Source organism: Equus przewalskii, chromosome X (genome assembly GCF_037783145.1).
Source record: "Equus przewalskii isolate Varuska chromosome X, EquPr2, whole genome shotgun sequence".
NCBI lineage: Eukaryota > Metazoa > Chordata > Mammalia > Perissodactyla > Equidae > Equus > Equus przewalskii.
In genome coordinates this window covers 119,963,835-119,986,037 of record NC_091863.1, presented here as the reverse complement: position 1 = coordinate 119,986,037, position 22,203 = coordinate 119,963,835, and the positions used below count along the sequence as shown (strand labels likewise).

The window sequence follows — 22,203 nt, the reverse complement described above, 5'->3', positions numbered from 1 at the left end:
CCAGTGGGTTCCCAGGGAGGCCATGGGCGCCCGCTCCCTCTCTCCTGCTCTCCTCCCTTCCTTCCTCTCTTCTTTTGTCCCTCCCCGCTTTCCTTCCATCAGAGGGATACAGAGCCAGGGCCTCAGCTCTGGGTCCCCTCCGCCTCCTGCCTGAACGGCCGTCTCCCACAGCCCTTGTGGAGCAGGCTGCTCCCCGCAAGTGGGAGGGCACTGCCATTTGTCGGCTGGTGGCTTCCCCAGCCTCCCCTGGTGCTGGGCCTCTCTGCAAAGGAGAGCAGGCCATCCTGGGCGCTGGCCCTCAGGCAGGTCCTGGCCCAGCCAAGGTGCACACAGGGCTTTGGATGTGGCCCCAGCGGCAGAACCTCACTCCACCACAGCACGGAGATGGCTCAGCTCATGTGCCCAACATGGCGGAAGGCCCCAGGGGGACACAGCCTGCAGCCCAGGCCTCTCCTCCCTACCGCTGAGCTCTTGTCCTGGCTGTCCATGGTGGGCCCAGGGGAGGGGAGCCAGGGGGCAGAGGACAGACCTTGGAGAGTGAGACTCCTCAGGACAAGCCTGAGGATGAAGGCATGAGGGCAGGAGGAGGCTGGCCCGGCAAGGGGCCCTGGGTCCCCACTAGGGTGGGCAGCTGGGGTCCCCACAGAAGCCCCAAGCACAGGGCTCCAGGGACCCAGAGGAGTTCGGCTGAACCAGAAACCACTGTGTGGTCCTGGTGGCCGTGGTGACAAAGGAGAGGATGAGGGCGGGAGAGAAGGCCGTCACTCCCTGGGGCTCCCAGCACTGGCTCACCAGCCCTCCCTCTCCCCTCAGCGCCGGAGTTGTGTATTCAACAATCTGCTGGACATGTCCACCTGGATATTCCTTAAGCTCCTCCAATTGACTGTGACCCAGACTGAACTTCACCCCCTGGCCCCGCCCCCACACGCAAGAAGACCACTGTGGAGACGCCTGAAGGGAATTTCTGTCTGGAGCCCACACTTGTCCTCCCAACTCCTTCCTGGCCTCTCTCCGAGGCTGTCCCATGGGCTCCTCAATCTCATCGGGCTACACAGCTTTGCCTCTCCTCCTGACCCTACTTCTGCCCTCCATCTAGCAATAGTGCCGCCAACACCAGGTGCCAAGGCTGAACTTGGCCTCCTCCCTGCTCTCCCCACCCAGTCACCTCCTATCCCTCTGCATTGACGGGAAACCTTTGACTTTGAACCTTAAATATATTGAGTGAATTTGCTGGGCCTACCTGAGGTTGGCATCCAGCTTGGACCATGCTACACTCACACTTTTCAGACAGTGGAATTCAGTCAAACCACAAAAATAACCAGTTAGAGCTTGTTTGAGGTGTGTATTTATTTTTTTTTCATGACTAGTTCTGGTGACTTTCTAGTAACCAGTCGTTTGACTGGTCATAGCCCTTTTCCCTAAGCTGGGTTCTTTGTGCTGGCACAGCTTGTGTGCCAGGAATGATGCCCAATGCCACTGGCCTCCCATGGGCCCCACTTGCGCAGACCCAGAAAGAGCAGCTCAGCTGAGCCTTCTGGAATGGGGGCTTCCCTCTCAGCTGCCTGTGGGATGGACTGCCGTGAAAATTGAGACTTGTTTATGCCAGACTTGCCCTGTAGTACCTCGGACTACAGCCCGACGTTTCTTATTTGCTTTTTTGGAAGCAAAGTTTGGAAGGAAGCTGGTCTTTGATTTCTTCTTGGCCTATAAGACAGGTCCTCTTCACAACGCAAAAAGAAAAGATCAGGAACCAAGCCCCAACTCTTGCCTGTGAAAAGGCTGCTGTTCTGCATTCCTAAAAGAGCTGCTGACATCTAGAAGCAAACAAGTCTGCTGAGAGACAATTAGGCTGATGCAGGCTCTCCGGATTTCTATTCCATTCCTTTTTAACTGCCTCAGTGCCAGCTGAACTAGCAGCCCCGGGAGGTGAAATTGATCCCAAGGATTTCCCCAGCTCTCTGGAATGAAGCTTTCACTTCTATAATTAGAATCTCAGAATGTCAGGGCTGCAGGGACCCTTGGGACCAGCTGGCCCATCCCCATCATGAGGCTGACAGCCAGGCTGTGAGGCTCAGCTTGAGGCCTGCCCCTTACCTCCCGCCTTGCCAGGGCCCTTCCTGCTACAGCTTCTGCTACTAGTTCTTTCCACTGTTTTAGTCTTTTCTCGCAGACCCAGATGCTCACTAGGTCCTTGGTAAAGGGAATCAGAGCTCTTCTGCAGTCTCCCAGGGTGCAAGCCTCGGATCCAGCAGGCAGTCAGCCTTGTCAGTAAGCGGATGTCAGATTTCTTTCTCTAGAGACCCCAACACTTGCAAGAGAACACACAACACCTCCACCTGGCTTTGACTGCTCTCAGTCATCTGCTCCCAACCTGATCTGGCACCATTCTTGTTTGGTGTCCTACATTCCTCTGTGCTGGACAACTCTGTTCCCTGAATACACCATGCAATTTCCCACCCACCCCCACTCCACCAGCTGCCCCCTCAGACCAAGGGGCTATTCAGTTCTGGCTGTCCACCAAGACCATTCTCCTTTGGTAAGGCCCATGGCCAGGATTCTTGCCTCTGTGAAGTGTTTCCAAAGAGAGCTTCATCAAGTTTCTCCCTCCTTCTCTCACGATTCATTCATTTATTCAACAGATATTTTAATGGGCATCTACCATGTGCCAGGTACTGTTCTAGGCACAGAGGATACAGCAGTGAACAAGACAGATGCAAACGTCTGCACTCACCGAGCTGACATTCTAGTGGGGAAGCGGGGCAATAAATGAGACAAGCAAACGATGTAGAATTTTAGAGGCGGAATTAACTTCCCCTTCTGCACTCCCTGCATCTTCTTACTGCAGTTGTCCTCATTTTCCTCTGCCCTGTGGTTTGGTTACTTTGTACTTTTGTCTCTCACTACAACGTGAGCTCCTGGGAGAAGGGGCCAAGACCTGGTCTGCGCTGCAGCCTCCTCAGCATGCACACAGCAAACACTCAAGAAATGTGTGTGAAATGAGTGAGTACGTGAATGACTGAGTGGATGAATGAGTGGATGAATGGATCAGTGAGTGAACGAACAGATAAGTGGGTGAATGGGTGAGTGAATGATTGAGTGTGCGTGTGAGTGAACAGATGAAGGAGTGAGCGGCTGAGTGGAGGGATGAACGAATGAGTGAATGAACGAGAGGGATGGGCATCTAGCCCTAGAACACTTGCGGGTTTTGGCTTTTCTGAAACAAGTTTTCTACATCTGAAGGTGGGTGGCTTGTGCATGGGATTTCTGAGACCCAGGAGAAAAGTCAGCATTGACTCTCCCACCACAGAACAAATGAGAGCTGCTACAGAAATTCAAGCTATCAGCTTCATGCCCGGGCCACATCTTAGCGTCATTTGACTGGGGACTCTGGCTGTCTTTCAGAGGAAGATGTCTCCCGGGGCCTCGCCTTCCTGACGCAGCACCTCATGCCCAGGACATGCTTTCACAGCACCATTGATTTCTTCTGCAAACATCAGTAGTACTCAGAATGAGAGGCTTTTGTATTTTCATAGAGCCAAAAACCCAAAAAACCCCAAAAAAGACCCCACTTAAACACCAACCCCTCCCCTAACCCATTCTTTATTAAATATGTGCTGGAATTAGCCAGTTATTATGTTGTCAAATCCCTTTTAATTATTTGCGGAAAATTTTCATATCACTTTTAACCAAGTGAATCTTATCTTAAATCTCAATTTTATTTGATGTTTAAGGGATTAAGGGAATGATTTTATGACCTAAAATGTGAATGACTTCTTTTTAAAAGTCCAATTGGTGGTGTAATTGAGTTGCAAACCCTATTTTAGTCCTTTCACAACATAATCTGCTATGGGACTTTATTTTCTCAAGAGACTTGATTTATCTGTTCCTTATCCACATTCAGTCTCTGTAAATATGCTTTTGGCTTTTCAGCAATAATATTAGACCTGAATGCTTTGGCGTGTATCAGCAGGGGTAGGAGATTGAGAGGAAGGTTGCTACACGCATTTAAACACAGGAGGCCAACAAGAAAAAGAATATTTACAAGTATTCATTGCACCTTTTAGATATGTTTCATAGTGTTCCGTGAATTAGCCCAGGGCTAGCTGTTTGGGTTTTTAAGTTCGTTTTTCCTTTAGTTTTGATTGCTATTTTTGTTGCTGCTGCTGTTTTAATCTGGGTGACCTTTGCCATTGGAAAGGCAGTTGCTAACTTGTCAAATTGTGTGCTTTAGGATGTCCTGATGATCAAACTGGGTTCAGACGGCAAAGCAGATCCAATCAACAATGCCCAAGGGGGCTCTAATATGGCTCAAAGTCCTGCTTCAACTCCCCAAAGTCCAAAACCACGGGTGACGTGTCACTGCTCAGCGGCCTGGCTGGGAGGATCTGTGTGCAGTCAGGACCACTCTGATTGATTCTCCGGAACACGAATTGAACTTTCAGGACTGAGTGGTGGAAAACACACTCCCCCAACTACTTTATGGGCCTCTTTCATCAAACCAGAATCATCTCTCAGTTTCCGGCCTGGAAAGCTTGGCATCATTTTTCAGTCTCCAACTTCCTCCCTCTTCCACTGACTCATGACAAAGTGCCATGATTTCAACTTTCTTTTCTAAATGTCTCCTGGACACATCACTTCCTTTCTGTTTCCATTGCCACGTCCTTCATCCGGGCCCCTGTGATCTCAGCCTTGAACCACTCCAGTAACACCCCCATTCTTCCCTCAGCTCCATGCTCCCGTGCTGAGATGTGATTTGACTCACAGGTTTTCTTCCTAAGATGCTCATTCAGAATCTCTCTCTTCTGCTCTCTGACATGGTGGGGAACCCCTTTGCTCCCCAGGTCAAGTCCAGGCTTTTCCAAATGATTTTCAAGATCCTTACCAATCTGGCTATACCTAACTTTTAGTCTTCTAATCTCTAAGGAGCACAGCCTGGATCAATAGCTGTTGAGAGACATCTGCCTGCTGTGGTTTTGGTATAAGGATGGACCAACAGACTGATGGAATAGAAGAGTGAGCCCAGAGATAGATCCATGCATATATAAAGTCTGATTTATGACATGGGAGACATTGCACAGGAGTGGGAAGGGAATAGTCTTCTCAATCAATTGCAGGAACAGTAGGGTACCCATAAGGATAGAAAATGAAAGAGGACTCCTACTTCACATGACACACAAAAATCAAGTCTAGGTAGATTAAGGACTTAAATGTGAAAGGTCAAAATATAAAGCTTTCAGAAGATCATAAAGAAGACTATCTACATGACCTAAGGGTAGAGAAAAATTTCTTAAACATGGCATGAGAGACACTGGGCATCAGGAAAAGATGGACAAGCTGGTCTACATTAAAATGAAGAATTCATATTTTTCAGAAGATAGTATGAAGAGAGTGAAAAAGCAAGCCACAGATTAGGAAAAGGTATCTGGAACACATAAAACAGACAAAGGGCTTATATCCAGAATATATTTTTTAAAGTCCTACAAGTTATTAGGAAAAAGACAGATGACCTAATAGAAAAATTGGCAAAAGAACTGACAGGTAATTTACAACCAGGAAATACAAATGGTTAATAAATGTGTGAAATGGTGCTTGATTTCCTAGAAATGAGGGAAATGCAGATGAAAATCACAATGAGATCCACTACTTATCCACCAGAATGGCAAAAATTAACAAGCGTTGGTGAGGATGTGGACCCCTGGAACTCTCTAGGGGGAGTGTAAAATGGACGAGCACTTTGGAAAAGTTTGTATTATCTAATAAAGTTGAAGATAGCCACACCTAATGACCCAGCAATTCCACTTCTAGTTATATACACTAGGGAAATGAATACACATGTGCATCAGGAAACATGGACAATGATGCTCACAATATCCAAACCCTGGAACCACCCAGCTGTCCATTGCCGTAGAATGGGTAAAGAGAATATGGTCATTCATACAAAAAGTATACTATGAAAATGAATATGGAGGAATTGCAAAAGCACAATATTAAGTGAAAGAGGTCACGTAAAAAAGAATATGCATGAAGCATAGAAGTTTACACACCCATACACACAAATGCATAGTGAAATCTGAATAGAGTCAGTGGATGTACCAATGCGAATGTTCTGGTTGTGATATTATACTATAGTTATGCAAGACGGTACTATTGGGTGAACCTAGGTGAAGGGTGCATGGGACCTCCCTATACTGTTTTTGCAACTGTGAACCTATAATTATTTCAAAATAAAAAGTTTTAAAATATGAATTAAAAAAGAATACGTATGGTATTATTCTATTTATATAAACCTCAAAATAGGCAAAAATAATCCATGGTGTTGCGGGATGCGCCCTTAGGTGGCAAAGTATAAAGAGCAGCAAGGGAGTGATGACCACAAAAGTCTGGGATGTGAATGAGGTTCGTGTTGTGACGAGAAGGGCACGCGGGGGGCTTCTGGGGAGCTGGCAATGTTTTATGTCTTGATCTGGGTGATGGCTACACAAGTGTTGACAACTTGTTAAGCTGTACATTTATGTCTTAAGCGCTTTCCTTTGTATGCTATATTACACAACAAAAAAGGCTTAATTAAAGCCATCTATGTGAAGGCTCCTTACGGATCGTTTTAAACAGTTAAAGTTGTCCCCATTAAGGGAGAGGATAGTCTCTTCAATAAATGGTGTTAGGAAAACTGGATATCCAAATGAAAAGGAATGAAACTGGATCCCTATCTTACATCATACACAAAAATCATCTCAAAATGGATTAAAGACTTGAACATAAGACCTGAAACCATAAAACATCTAGAAGATAACATAGGGGGTAACCTCCTCGACGTTGGCCTTGGCAATGTTCTTTTGGATTTGACACCAAAAGCAAAAGCAACAAAAGCAAAAATAAACAAGTGGGTCTACATTAAACTAAAAAGCTTCTACATAGCAAAGAAAACCATCAACAAAATGCAAAGGCAACCTATGAAATGGGAGAAAATATTTGCAAACCACATATCCAATAAGGCGTTACTATCCAAAATATGCAAGGAACTCACACAACTCAATAGTAAAAAAACCAAATAACTTAAAAAATGGGCAAAGGACCTGAATAGACATTTTTCCAAAGAAGACGTACAAATGGCCAACAAGTATATGAAAAGATGTTCAACATCACTAATCATCAGGGAAATGCAAATAAAAACCACAATGAGATATCACTTCACACCTGTTAAAATGTCTGTTATAAAAAAGACAAGAGATAATGTGTCCTCGAGGATGTGGAGAAAAGGGGACTCTTGCGCACTGTTGGTGGAGATGTAAATTGGTGCAGCCACTCTGGAAAACAGTATGGAGGTTCCTCAAAAAGTTAAAAATAGACCTACCATTTGATTTGGCAGTCCCAGTTTTGGGTATATATCCAAAAAAAAATGAAATCAGGATCTTGAAGAGATATCTGTGCTTCTATGTTCATTGCAGCCTGATTCACAGTACCCAAGGTATGGAAACAATCTAAGTGTCCGCTGACAGATGGATGGATAAAGAGGATGTGCGATGGATCCATCTATCATCTTTCTTTCTCCCTATCTATCTATCTAATCTGTCTATCTATCTACCTACCTAATGGCATATGATTCAGCCTTAAAAAAGAAGGAAATGGATGAACCTAGAGGGCGTTAGGCTAAGTAAAATAAACCAGACAAAGACAAATACCGCATAGTATAACTTATATGCGGAATCTAAAAAAGAAAAAAAAAGTAATCTCGGTGGTTGCCAGGGGCTGGGAGGAGGGGTGGGGAAAATAGGGAGAGGTTGGTCAAAGGGTACAAACTTTTAGTTATAAGATGAATGAAGTCTGAGGATCTAATGTATAACATGAAGACTATAGTTGATAACACTATATTATATAATTGAAATTTGCTAGGGGAGTAGAAATTAAGTGTTTTTATCAAAAAAAAGGTAATGGATGTGTTAATTAACTAAATTGTGGGAATCCTTTCACAATGCATATGTACATCAAATCCTCATATTGTACACTTTAAATATATTACAATTTTATTGGTCAATTATACTTCAATAAAACTGGGGGAAAAAAGTATCCCCATTAGACCGAGAGTTCTGTGAGCAGTGGGGCCAAACGGAGCTCCAGGCCCTAGTATGGGGCATATCTTAGAGCAGACACTCCAGGAAGGTTTAGTTGATGGAATTAGAAGGACTCTCTGAAGAAGTGCTGCCCTTGATCTGCTTTAGAGGAGCTGTCTGGAAAGAGGGCAAAGCAGGCAGGGCATGAAAACTAGGACTGCTGGTTCCAGAGCCACTGTGTCATCCACTTCCAAGTGCTGCGCTTCAGGGGCTGCCATTTGCAGCTTGGGTGGCATACATAGCCCCCAAGCCTTGGACGGTACCTCTGGGGACCCTGCTGGGAATACAGCTTGGCCCCGGCTGGCCACAGGAAAATTGCTGTCCGCAACCCGTGGTCACCTACCTCTTTGGGCCCCATGTGGGAGTGTTGTTTGTGGGTCTTTGCTTTTGTTATCAGCACTGTTTACTTTTTGCCAGTCAATTTACTTTCCTTTTAGAATGTTATCTTCTAGCTTACTTTACTATTTAAAATTATTTTTTCTACCTTTTTATTTTTAAATTGTTTTGATGAAGGCTGGGCAATGTTAGCACGAGGGATAGAACTCTGAGAAGAACTCCTGGTCTAGACCAGAGAGGCAGGAAGGCCTTGGTGGAACCCTCATTTTGACCTCAGGGCACCCCTTGACCACCAAATCATTCTACTGGGCTACAATTTGAGCTGCCAGTCTTGGACAATTCTCCTCTGGCAGCTCAAGGAAATTGCTAGATGATGCTGACACCTAATGACTGGAGCCACCCAACAAAGGCTTCACTAGGGGACACATCAATGACAACTGACCACAGTAATGTGGAGAAGACAGTGAGTGGGAAGCCAGCCCCAAAGGGGCTTCTTAGGGTTGTTCCTCACCGGAGACCCCTGGGAGGGTAATCCCTGATATGATTATAGAAATCCCTTGGACAGAAACCAGGCCCCAGGAGCACCCTTAGCTGTGTAGTCAGGACCCACTCAGGCAAGGATCCCTCAGGAATCCCCACTCCTTCTGAGGCCATGCAGGATGCTGCCTGAGACTAGCATTCTTCAGGTAGAGGCGGCAGCCACCTTGGGAATTGCTGTAAGCCCAGAGCCTCTAAGAGGTAGGTCCTGTCTGAACACACACACACACACACACACATCCCTGCATAAGTGTTCCATATAGCAGGAGCTGGCTGATGAAGGGGCAGCCTCCTGTAGTCCCTAAAGGGTCCTTGACTTCCTGCAAGGCCTTCATGACACTCACATTCTCAGCAGCCAAATTCCTCACTCCACATCGCTGTCTAATTGCAGCCTGGAAGGCTGACTTCCCTGCCCAGCCTCCCCCATGACCACACAGCATGAAAAAATGTAGAGTGGGGACTTGAACTCAGATCCCTACCTTCTGTGTAAGTGAGTGCTGCTGGCCGGGCACCCACCGATGTTCTATTCTGGAACAGATGTTTCTCCCATCTGAAGTGAGGTGCCACTTAAAAGGGATGACCTTCACAGCCAATGGCAATGTGGAACGAGATGCAAAGGGCACAAGAGATGGGCTGCGTTGATAAGTATTTGTCTGTTATGGAAAGAAAGGCATCATCATTTCTGTGAGCTCCAAGGAAACACTCTCCGCCCCTCTGCTGACCATCTCTCGTGAGGCTCTACTACCTCACAAGATTAATTTGCACACCAAGCTGCAAGGCACTCATCTTGCTATGACAACCTCTATCTGCCATATCGCAATATACGGAATGCTCAAATTTGGCCAAATCATGTACACCACTCCACACAGTTTGCATTATTCTGGCAGAGTTTTCTCTTTCTAAATGCAAGTTTCAGAAGGTTATAAGAACAGCCAGGCCTGCAGTTGGGACATAAAGACCTAGCTGGAACTTCTACGTTCTCTAAACTGGTAAAGGATGAACAGTGTTGGGAGCAGGGTGTCCCTCCTGAGAGCCTGCGATGAATCTTGATCCCAACTGAGAGAAGGACACTGGGAGGAAATCTGGACCACCTTCCTTTTGAGTGAGGGTCAGGGAAACATTTTACCTGCTAGGGGTTGAGATCAGGAAAGGGGTATAACTGGGTAGATTAACTCACAAACTGCAAGGTAATTGCTGAGGGGCTCAGCTTGAGGACTTGCAAACAGTCCACAGAGCTCCCTAACCACGCAGGGGCAGAGCATGGCAGCATTCTGCAGGCCTGGATTGCCAGGTGGTGAAAGACGGTGGAGGAGTTAGGTGGCTGGAACTTAATCCCAGGAGCAAGCACTCCGTCGAAAGCAGCGTGATTTATGGTTCTCTTGAGAGACCTGCGACCTCTGGGCCCAGTGCATCTTGCTTCTCAGAGCTCAGACAACAAAATGTGCCCGAGATATAGAGTGGAGGCTGTTACCCCTTTGCCCGCTAGAACCCCACTCTGCTGTGTCAATTTGGGCAGTGTCAAGGCCAGACCATTTGGCCTGGTAGCAGTGTGGTTTCTGTAAAGGTCTTCCTGGGCAGCAGATGATAACAAAAGGGAATGGATTCTGGAGAGGAAGAATGTGGCAGACTCTACAAGGTGATAAGTGGAGAGACGTGCTTGTGAGCACTAATAAGAACTCCTTTGGGGATTCCCAGAGACACTCGAGGGCTGTATTAGTCAATTTGGGCTGCTGTAACAAAATATCACTGACTGGGTGGCTGAAACGATAAGCATTTCTCACAGTTCTAGAGCCGGCAAGTCCAAGATGAAACTGTCGGCAGATTCAATTCCTGGGGAGAGCCTCTTCCTGGCTTGCAGACAGCTGCCTTCTTGCTGTGTCCTCACATGGTGGAGAGACAGAGAGAGAGAGCTCTGGTCCCCTCCTTTTCTTATAAGGGCACCAAGCCCATCATGAAGGTTCAGCTCTCACGACCTCATCTAACCTAATCACCTCCCAAAGGCCCCACCTCCGAACACCATCACTTTGGGGGCTAGAACTTCCACATGTGGTTCTGAGGGGGACACAGACATTGAGTCCATAACAGGCGGTGAGGCGGGCACCTAAGTCCTCTGGCTTGTTAATGTTCTTGGGATCCTGTATCCGCAGGCAGGTGAGGCTCTGAATCTGCAGGTTACAGGGTGACGGGAAGTCTGTAAGGAGGACATGTTGAGGTGCAAAGCCACCATGCCGCCCCCACTCAGGCCCTGTAAAGAAGAACACTCAGTCAATCTCAGGATGTTGGGGTTTTCTAGATTTCCAGTCCCTGCTGCTTCTTCACTTAGGCACTATATTTATTCAGAGCGCTAAAAATGGCTAAAAACGGCGGCTTTGTTCTGTGCCAGTTGAATGAAACTGGAGTGTCAATGCCTGGAATTCCCTTCCCTGTATGGTTCAGGGTTAGTGGGAGCCACGTAAGAATTGGATGGTTTTTGGAAGACAGAAGTGAAGTAGAAGCCAGTGCTGTGGGTGCACCCAGTGCCCCTGACCTGCTGTCTCCTCTTGCTGACATGGGGCAGCCCCTGGCCCTGCAGCTGCACCTACTCCTGCCAAATCTTCTCCTCCAGCCTGTCAAGTATGCGCACAGTTCTTGGTGAGGGGCGCCAGCTTCCCTTGCAGGTCACCCATGGTATCGAGGTGGGAGGCAGTCAGAGATCGATGGGGTGCCAGTTTGTTCTTGCTCTTGTCCACGTCTCATTTCCCCACTGACTATTGGTCTGGGTGACTTCAGGCTCAATACCTGATCAGAGACCCCACTACCAGCCCCAACAGGGCAGTGGGTCCCATCCCTACGATAACCCTCTCATTCTATGTTACCTTGACCACGCTGCTTCTCGAAAGGAACCCTGACTGGTGCGGAGACATCCCAAAAGAAAGAGGTTAGAAGCCAGGAGAGTGGATGGTGGGCAGACAGAAACATATCAAAAGACAGCATCCCCCAAGGAGCAAAATCACTTTGCATTTAAGGCTGATGTCTTGAGAGATGTACACATTGTAAAATGATCACCAATGCCGGATTGTATACTTGAATGCCCTCTGAAAAGCCCAACCCGCAGGAAAGACAGCTTTTCTCTTTGCTTCTTCAAGATGTGCTGAAGATTGTTAGGGGATCTTGCACTTCCCTGTAGTGTCAAGTCCTGGAGCCCGGGGTGGGGCCGGTGTTGTAACCGCAGCCCAGCAGCCAGCTGGAGCAGGTGGGCTTAAGTCAGGAGACCACGCGTTGAATTCTAATCCTTCTTTGTTCTTCTTCATTACAAGACCTTAAACATATCCTGTCCCTAATTTAGGCCTCAATTTCTCCATCTGCACAATGGCTTGTTTGGATATACTGGTGACTTTCTAATACTTTTATAATAAGAAAGATATCTTGCATCAAGACCTAATGCAAGTACACGTACAAATCAGTATAAACTGCAACAAAAGTTTCATGAACCAATACTCACCATGACTATATAAGATGCTGCTGTAGACTGAATATTTGTGTCCCTCTAAAATGTATATGCTGAAACCTAATCCCCAATGTGATGGTATTAAGAGGTGAGGCCTTTGGGAGGCATCAGGTCGTGAGGGTGGAGCCCTCCTGAACGGGATTAGTGTCCTTATAAAAGAGACCCCAGGGAGCTTTCCTAGCCCTTCCTACCACGCGAGGACGCAGCAGGAAGATGGCTGTCTGTGAACCAGGAAGCGGGCTCTCACCTGACAGTGAATCTGCTGGCGCCGTGATCTTGGATTTCCAGTCTCCAGAACTGCGAGAAAGAAACGTGTGTTGTTTAAGCTCCCAGTCTATGGTATTCTGTTACAGCAGCCCAAATAGACTAAGAAATTGGTACTGAGAAGTGGGGAGGTGCTGTAACAAATACCTAAAACTGTGGACGTGGCTTTGGAACTAGTAATGGCTAGAGGCTAGAAGAGTTTGGGGTGCATGCTAGCAAAAGCCTACACTGCCATGAATGGGCCTTGAAAGGTGATCCTGGGGAGAGCTCAGAGAGGAAAGAGGAGAGCTGTAGGAAAGCCTCAGTCTTCTTAGAGACTACCTAATAATCCTCAGTAGAATATTGGTAGAAACATGGCCATTCTGATGAGGTATCAGATGGAAATGAGGAACATGTTATTAGAAATTGGAGGAAAGGTGATCCTTAATTATAAAGTGGCAAAGAAGTTGGCCGAATTGTGTTCATGTTCTAGTGTTTTGTGGAGAGTGGAACTTGCAAGTGACGAAATTAGATATTTAGCTGAAGTAATTTCTAAGCAAAGCGTTGAAGGTGTGGCTTGGCTCCTCCTGACTGCTTATAATAAAATGTGAGAAGAGAGAAATGACTTAAAGATGAAATTGTTATGCAAAAAGGAGGCAGAACTCAAAGATTTGGAAAATCCTCAGCCTATTCATATTGCAAAACATGAGAACACAAAGGGTGTGGTCAAGGGACAGTTTGATAAGGAGAGTAGTATGGATGTAAACTAGGCCTTATGTATCTCAACAGAGATGGGATTAGAGCAACAGAAACACTGCCAGCTGGGACTAAAGGAAACAGAGAAAATGGGACAAAACGAAGGAAGAATTTGGACTTCTTAGACCTACAGGACTGGACCATGATGCTATTCTGCTGCAAACATGGACTATTCTTCAAAGGAAGGGGAGAAGGCCCCCGGAGGTGATTCAGAGATCATCAGGGCTGCCACTCCCACCACAGGCTCAGAGTGTACGGGCCAGGAAGCTTGATTGCCTCCACCTAGGTTTCAAAGGACAGAGTGGCCAAGTAGAGCCACCAGTTTGGGACTCCAGACCAGGAGAGCCTCAGAGCACCAGCAGAGAGCCACCACGGGGGCAGGGCCCAGGCAGAGAGCTACTGTGGGCCATCCTGCCAAGCTGTGGGGGTGCTGTTGCCAGCCCAGTGGGCCTGAAAGGCAGACCATCAAGCCAAAGATGATTATTCTGGAGCCTTAAAGGTTAATGTTGTTTGCCCTGCTAGGTTTGGGGCTTACTTGGGACCCATTTACTTGACAAGAGATTTTTTTTTTTGAGGAAGATTATCCCTGAGCTAACATCTGCCAATCCTTGTCTTTTTGCTGAGAAAGACTGGCCCTGAGCTAACATCTGTGTCCATCTTCCTCTATTTTATATGTGGGACGCCTGCCACAGCATGGCTTGCCAAGTGGTGCCATGTCTGCACCCAGGATCCGAACTGGCGAACTCTGGGCCACTGAAGTGGAACGTGCGAAGTTAACCACTGCACCACTGGGCCGGCCTCAAAATTTTTACATATTGGGGTATATGGGGTAGCTATTGTGGTTGAAAACGGATTCGGCTTGAACTAAAGAAGCCTGACTTATGGCCTATCAAACATACATTGTACATCTGCTTTAACCATTAAAGTAAAGAATGCACCCTCTTAAGATAAGAATGCAGACTTCCCCTCTTAAACCAGTATCGATAGCACCCTATCAGTAATGTCCATATTAGTCCCTTTCCAGACATCAGGGTCATGTTGACCTGCTAACTTGCAATTGAATATCTCTTTGGAACTTTGATGACTATGTATCCTGGGCATGTTTAATGCATGTTCTTTGTTCTAAAAAGGTATAAAACTGAACTGAAAACCATGCTTCTCCCAAACACTTTCTTCCTTTGTGGAAACTGCCTCCCCGGGTTATAATCCTCACTCTGGCTCAAGTAAAACTTACCTTACCCCTCTTATCTATAGAATGGTTATTGGTTATTTTGCATCGACATATCCCTTTTTGCTTTCCTATTTCTCTTTTCTGGAATGAGACTGTCTACCCCATGTCAGTCCCACCTTGGCATTTTGGAAGCACAGAACTTACTTGGTTTCATGGGTTTGAAGCTGGAGAGGAACACTGCCTCAGGATGACTCGTGCTTTGAGTCTCACTCATAGGGGATTTAGATGAGACTTTGGAACTAGACTTTAGAGTTGGTGCTGGAATGAGTTAAGACTTTTGGGGCTATTGGATGGAACGAATGTATTTTGCATGTAAGAAAGACATGAATTTTGGGAGGCTAGGGGCAGAATGCTATAGAGTGAACATTTGTGCCCCCTCCCCAAATTCATGTGTTGAAATTCTAACCCCCAACGTGATGGTATTAGGAGGTGTGGCCTTTGGGAGGTGATTAGGTCATGAGGGTGAGGTCCCCACGAGTGGGAGTAGTGCTCTTACAAAAGAGATCCCACAGAGCTCCCTGGACCTTTCCACCATGGAGGACACAGCTAGAACGTGGCAATCTATGAATCTTACCAGACACCAAATCTGTTGGTGTCTTGATCTTGGACGTCCTAGCTTTAAGAACTGTGAGACATAAATGCTTGCTGTTTGAGCCACCCAATCTACAGTATTTTTGTTATAACAGCCAAAATGGACTAAGACAATGCACTTAGATATTTTCTACTATCTCCTTTTTATTCTGTTTCATGTTTCCAAATATATGATGGTGGAGACTTGTTAACTTGATTTTAGGACAACCACGTGTGTGTCATGAGTTGCAGTTTGAACACTTTAGATGCTTCCAGTGTATCCAGGTAGCCCCTAAGCTCCAGGACACCATGGGGGTTTTAGAGGCCCATGCTGGCAGCCTACCTCTAAAGTGGCTTCCTCTGAATGGGGACCCCTGGAGGGGTTGTGCTTCCCCCTTGATGGGAAGGCAAAGACATTCGCTCTCTCTCCACCTAGGAGGGAGGAGCTCAAGACCCTAAAGCAGAACCCTCCTGGCTGGTCCTAACTGCCACAGCACCTAGCACTGCAGAGCCCAGGAAGCCAGGGCTCCCCAGGGAGGTCAGTGACAGTGCTCACTTTTGGTCATTGCTTACGATTGCTATGACAGGGCAGGTGCTGGCAGCAAGGGGCAATGAGCTGGGATGACGACCCCTGGGGATAGAGCATCACTTTGACCCAGAAAAATGCTAGACACTGGGCTCTGGGGTTCAAGGTCCCTCCTAGCTGAGAACCTGACTTGGGCCTTCCTAGTTGGAGAGGCAGGAGGGCAATTACAGAGGTTTCAAGTGGTCGAATAAGCCAGCAAGGCCTGATCTCAGCCAATATGGCATGGGAGATGTGATGGTCAGTTGTATGTGTCACCTTGGCCAGACTTTAGTACCCAGTTATTCAATCAAACACTAATCTGAGTATTGCTGTAAAGGTATTTGCAATTGTGGTAAATATCTGCAATCAGTTGACTTTAAGTAAAGAAGACTACTAATGCTCAGAAATGTGGGCGGGCCTCATCCAATTGTTGAAGGCCTTCAGAGCAAATGCTGAAGTTTCCTAGAGAAGAAGAAATTCTGCCTCCACACCGCAGCACCAACCCCTGTCTGAGTCTCCAGCCTGCCAGCCTGCCCTATAGATTTCGGACTTGCAAGGCCCCACAATTGTGTGAACCAGTTCCTTAAAATCAATCAGTCTACCTATCATCTATCTATCTTTTTTATCACCTATCTATCTATCCATCTATCTATCTATGTTTCTTTCTTTCTTTCATCTATTTTTCTGACTATTCATCTGTCCATCCATCCATCCATCCATCCATCCATGCGTCCACCCATCTATCTATCCATCTCTGTCTATTTAATCTCCTATTAGTTCTGCTTCTCTGGAGAACCCTGACTGAGCCAGGGCATTCCTAGAGCACTGATTAGAACCCCTCGACCACAGCTTCACAGCTTTTGTCAACCACGGTTCTGACCAGAATTATAATGTGGTTAATATTTACCTGCGCTGTTCAGACCTGCGGCTCACTTCCCGGTGGCCAGGGGGTAGCTGTGGAAGATGTCAAGTGAGGCTTGGAGGCAGTTTGAGGGGGCTTCCCTTTCAGGAGCAGGAGCTCCTTCACCTGAGGTCTCCCTGGCAGGAAAGCACCCTGAAATGGCAATAAGGGACAGCAAAAAGTTCAGGACTGGGTGACATCAGACAAGTCCCTTCTTCTTTCCAAACCTTGGCCTGTTTGTGTGGATGGAGAAATAGTCACCATTCTGGCTACCTTTGGGACTTGGTGGTAGCAATCAGAATCAGAAATGAGATGACAAGTGGGAAAGCACTTTGGGAGAGGGTGGAGCATCTATCCACATGAGACACTCTTACTGATGGGGGCCCAGGGCGGCATAATGACTTCCACGGACCCTGGGCACTTTTGCCTTTGTGGGCCCTTCCTCAACGAAAAAATAAAGAACAATTATATTTTATGATTGTGTTGGTATAAAGATGAATACATTAATTCACATTAATGTGTATTAATTTACATTAATAGTGTACTACGTTAAAATATTTTCTTTGATCTAAAATCAAAATAAAATAAATTAAGATGTTTTATGAGCCCCTAAAAGTCTCATGGCCCTAGTGCCTCCTGTGCCTAAGGAAGTGGTCCCTAAGGGAGTCTGGCGCTCACTTGCCCACAGCCCTGAGACCTGTGCCAGCCCTAGGAGGAGGTTGGAGAATGTCCGGGCCACAGAGGAGAAAACTTCTCCGCTGGAATAGCTGAGTCAGCACAAAGAATAGGGTGGATTGCTTGCTTTTCATCTTTGCCATTAAAAATAAGTCTATTGATGGGACCGACCCACTGGCGCAGCAGTTAAGTTCACATGTTCTGCTTTGGCGGCCCAGGGTTCACCGGTTCAGATCCTGGGTGCGGACATGGCACTGCTTGTCAAGCCATGCTGTGGCAGGCATCCCACATATAAAGTAGAGGAAGATGGGCACGGATGTCAGCTCAGGGCCAGTCTTCCTTAGCAAAAAGAGGAGAATTGGTGGCAGATGCTAGCTCAGGGCTGATCTTCCTCAAAAAGAAAAAAAGGTCTATTGAAAAAAGATACAGTCTTGTAATTTAGATGACCAATGATGTGGGAAAGAACAATGTCCATGAGAAAAAGCAGCCCTGCTTTTGTGTTATCTACAATGATTGTGATCATAGCTAAGCTTATTAAGCACTTTTATAAGCTACACATCGGGCTAAGCCTCACTCCTTTCATCTTCACATGAAACCCATTTAGAGACCAAAATGTTGAGGCTCCAGGCTGGTGGGGGGATGGGGGAGTCAGAGGGAATGAAGAGCAGAAAGCAGAAGGGATCAGAGGGGGAAAGGGTTCTCCTGTGTTCTCAAGATTTGCCCTTCCAGAACCACCTCTATGATAGCTTCATCAACTTGGAACAACAGTACAGAACCTGATCCAAAAGTTAACACCTTCATTAACGCTTTTGCGCACTTGCCACCTTCCCAAAGGGAGAGAGCCAAGGTAGGGCTTGGTGCTCTGAGAGAAAACCGCTTCTGGCTCCAGGTAGAGAGGCCCCAAGGGCTAGTGGCTCTCTGGTGGGCCTGATGCTGCAGAGGGACCAGAGGAAAGCCAAGACCCTTAGGCTGTGTGGCCGGGAGTGGGTCATTTCAGCCCCTGAGGTTGCCCTTTCCTTGTGTGCCACCCTTCACAGGAAGGGGACCTCGTATTGGCTACACACCTACTGTGTGCCAGGGCCTCCCACACACTGTCTCATGGAAGCCCAGCAGTGGGGTGAAGCCATGCCCAGGCCCACCATGCAGACGAGGCAGCAGGCTCTGAGAGCCCAGAAGCACAAGGGGGAGAGAGAGGCACAGACACGGAAGTGCTTTGAACCGGCGGGAAGCCTGCACGTGCTTCAGTCCAGCCTTCCATCTGCTGCTTCGGACCCTTGACTGGCCTTCCCATTGCTCTTTCTCCACTTTTTAAAATTGTGGTTAATGTGTGTGTGTGATGAAAGTTGTCATTTAACATTTTTCAGTGTACAATTCAGTGGCGTTAATTACATTAATGAAGTTATGCAACAATCACCACTTTCTATTTCCAGAACATTTTCATCACTCCCCAAAGAAATCTCATATCATCACCAGCAATCTCCATTCTCTCCTCCCCCAGCCCCTGGTACCCACTCATGTGCTTTCTGTCTCTGTGGATTTGCCTCTTCTTGACATTTCATCTAAACGGAATCATACAATACGTGGTCTTTTGTGACTGGCTTCTTCCACTTAGCACGACGTTGTCACAGTTCGTCCACATTGTAGCACATATCTGTACTTCATTCTTTTTTACGGCTGAATAATATTCCATTATATGGACAGATTGCATTTTATTTATCCATTCACCAGTTGGTAGACATTTGAGTTGTTTCCACTGTTTGGCTATTGTGAATAATGCTGCTGTGAACATTTGTTGTCTGAACACCTGCTTTCAGTTCTCTTAGGCGTGTACCCAGGAGTGGAACTGCTAGGTCATATAGTAACTCTATGTTTAACTTTTTGAAGAACCACCACACCGTTTTTCACAGAGTTTGTATCATTTTACACTCCCACAGACAGTGTGCAAGGGTCTCAATTTCTCCACATCCTCACCAACACTTGTTATTTTTTTTTCCTTATCTTAGTGGGTGTGAGGCAGTGTCTCATTGTGGACTGGATTTGCACTTGGCCAATGGCTAGTGATGTTGAGCATCTTTGCACGTTTGTTGGCCCTTCCCATTGTTCTTAAGATGAAATAGGACATCCGTACCAGGGCCTCAAGGGCCTGCCCCCTCCTGTCTGGTGGATTCCCTGTGCCCCACTGCATGCCCCTCTGGCCCTCCGCTTGCACTCTGGGCACCAGCCACACGGCTTCCCTCTTCTCACGTGCCTCTGCCTGCAACGGCCCTCTTCCCCTGGCCCCTACCCCGTGGGTTAACTCCTTGCCCTCCTCCATCTATCCGTCCTGCCCACCAGACCAGGCTGACCCTGTCTGCATGCACAGAGCATCATCGTGCGCCGCTCCCCCAGCACCTCATCAAGTGATGGGCTTCCTGCTTCTTGCCGCGTCCTGATGGCGTGTTCACCACCGTGGCTCCGGCTCCTAGCTGACTGCTGGACAAACAGGATGTTTTGGGTCTGAAGCAGCAGGCAGAAGGCTGGACTGAAGGACTGAAGGACGTGTAGGCTTCCTGCCAAGAGATGGGCACTCCTGCCCAAGGGGCACAGACAGTTCAGTCTCAGGACTGTTCCCACCCCGAGCACCCAGTCCTAGGGCAGCAGCACAGATGAGGCATCCCCAAACGTCTCCCACTGACATCTTTGGAGTTGCCCACCGTCAGCTGCGGTCTGTTATGACTCAGGCCCTTGAGGCAGGATGACTATTGTCAGCAAGTGACTCACGGATGACAAGCGACTCCTCAGCCTTGGCAGCTAGCTGAGCCTGATGACATAGGGGAGAGAGCCCCACAGTGGGAGGCAAGAACCAGAGTTGCAGCCCCAGTCTGCAAGGACTCGCTGTGTGAGCTGGGGCCCTGTCCTCCCCAGTCTGTAGAACACATCAGAACCACCTGTGGAGCCTTCTAAAAATGCAGCTGGCTATCCCCTCTCCCCCGGCCTGCCCACTGGAGAGCCTGATTTAGTAGCTCTGGCATAGGGCCCAGGAAATGTGCATTTTAATCAGCAGCCCCAGTGCCGCGGATGCTCAACCTGGCTTGGGGACTCTGCACAAGCTGCTTTCAGGGCCCTGACCACCATCCCAGACTTACATTCTAGGATTCCAGAATGCCTTCTGTTGCAAACTTTGCTGGGCGAGTTCCAAGAAGTTCCTTAAAGAGCCAGTTTCCTTTCTGTTCCCTGAGTACCTCCTGTGGGCCAAGCCCTGGGGGGTACCCAGCAGTGGGGGCATGCTGACTCAAGCCTGATTGGTTGCTGCCCTAGAGCAGATGCTAGCCTTCTAGGATGAAGAGACTGCCACTTGCAATGCTTCTCCTCTAGGCCATACTCTGTGACAGGGTTTCGAATACCAAGGTACAAACCAAGGGGGTTGGGCAGGCAGGGGGAAATGGCAAAACCCCTCCTGATGGGCACATTGAGAAGCTGGGAGTCGGGACAGGCACTGCTGGGCTTTGAGCAACACACTGGAAAGTGTACAAGGGAGGAGGTGACAGCTTATGGACCTAGACTGGGGAGAGCAAGGGCAGGAGGTACAGGGAAGTGCGAGAAGCCTGGTGGGAGTAGTACTGTGGAAGAAAAAGGAAGGTTCTAGAATATGAGGTAAGAGAAGAGGTCATGGCTGTATCCTGGAGGACCTGGGGTTTTGGGGTGATGGGATGGTGAGGGCAGGGGTAGAGGATGGTGCATGAGCAGCTAAGGAGCCTGATATAGATCCTGTCATCTCTGGGGAACCATGACAGACCTGGGATCAGGGGCTACCATGGCAGAGCTTTGGGAGCTTGAGGCTGCAGCACTGGGGAGGGTCTGGGGATGGGGGGGCACCTCTTGCCCCTGAACTCAGAGTCTCTCCTCTTTGGGTTGCCCCTCACTCAGCAGTATGCACCCGCAGGCATTGCCTCCCCATTTGGGATGGTCTTAATGGCGTAAGGCCTGAGCTGGAGCTTCTAGCAAGGCTGCTCTCCCATCTGCTGGGTTTCTGTTGAGAGCAGGAAAGAGGCCCATTCTTTGCTAGGGCTGTGTGCCCAGAGGGGGAGCTAGCACAACTCCAAGGTGGTTAGTGTCAGGGCTCTGGATTCCCAGCCTATCTCTACTCCCTGCACCACCTTGGTTAAGCCGTCCATCCTCTCTAAGGCTCAGTCTGCTCCCTGGGGAAATGAGGATACAGTTACACCTGCCTTAGGATTCCAATGACCTTAAATGTGAGACAGTACAGAAACCCTTGGCAATGGGGCATCTCACACGGGTGACTCTGTAGCACTCTTCTTGTTCTTCACGGCAGAGGACAAACCCCACTAGACCTGCTGACTGGGTGGCCGAAGCTGAACTGCAGAGCTGGTGCCAAGGGGGCACACAGAAGACCAGAGAACACCAAAGAGAACTTTGTTGCTTGGGACAGAAGACAAGGGGAGAGACAGAAGGGGATCCCTGGGGGGAGTGACAAAGCTGATGCCTGGGGAGGGGTGGGCATTTGCCCAATCTGGGTTCCCTCTGCTGAGTAACCTGTGCCTGCCTGGCCTTGGCCTGCTCTCAGGAACCTTGCAGCTGCTAAACACTGCTTCCTCCTCTTGATGGAAAGTTGAGTTGTGGGCTGGAATCCAAGGGTGTGGCCACTATGGACTGGGTGAGAGGAGGTGCAAGGATGAGTATCCCCAGGGAGGAAGGGAGAGTTGGGCCAAGCCCTGGACCCCCAGGCTCAGGCTCCAACAGAGACTTTGCCCCCAGCTAGCTGGCCTCACGGGGGGCTGATTTCTAGGCAGAGGC

General features: G+C 48.0%; 1 long non-coding RNA gene across 1 annotated transcript in view; it reads right to left on the bottom strand.

Moving 5' to 3' along the window:
* LOC103540704 (uncharacterized) overlaps positions 1-22,203 on the bottom strand; it is a 284,275-nt gene that overhangs the window by 14,684 nt on the left and 247,388 nt on the right. Inside the window, exons 6-8 of the long non-coding RNA XR_011535919.1 lie at positions 16,741-16,887; positions 12,716-12,765; positions 9,461-9,634 (exon numbers count right to left, since the gene is read on the bottom strand). This is a non-coding gene — a long non-coding RNA (uncharacterized lncRNA). The remainder of the gene's footprint in view (positions 1-9,460; positions 9,635-12,715; positions 12,766-16,740; positions 16,888-22,203) is intronic.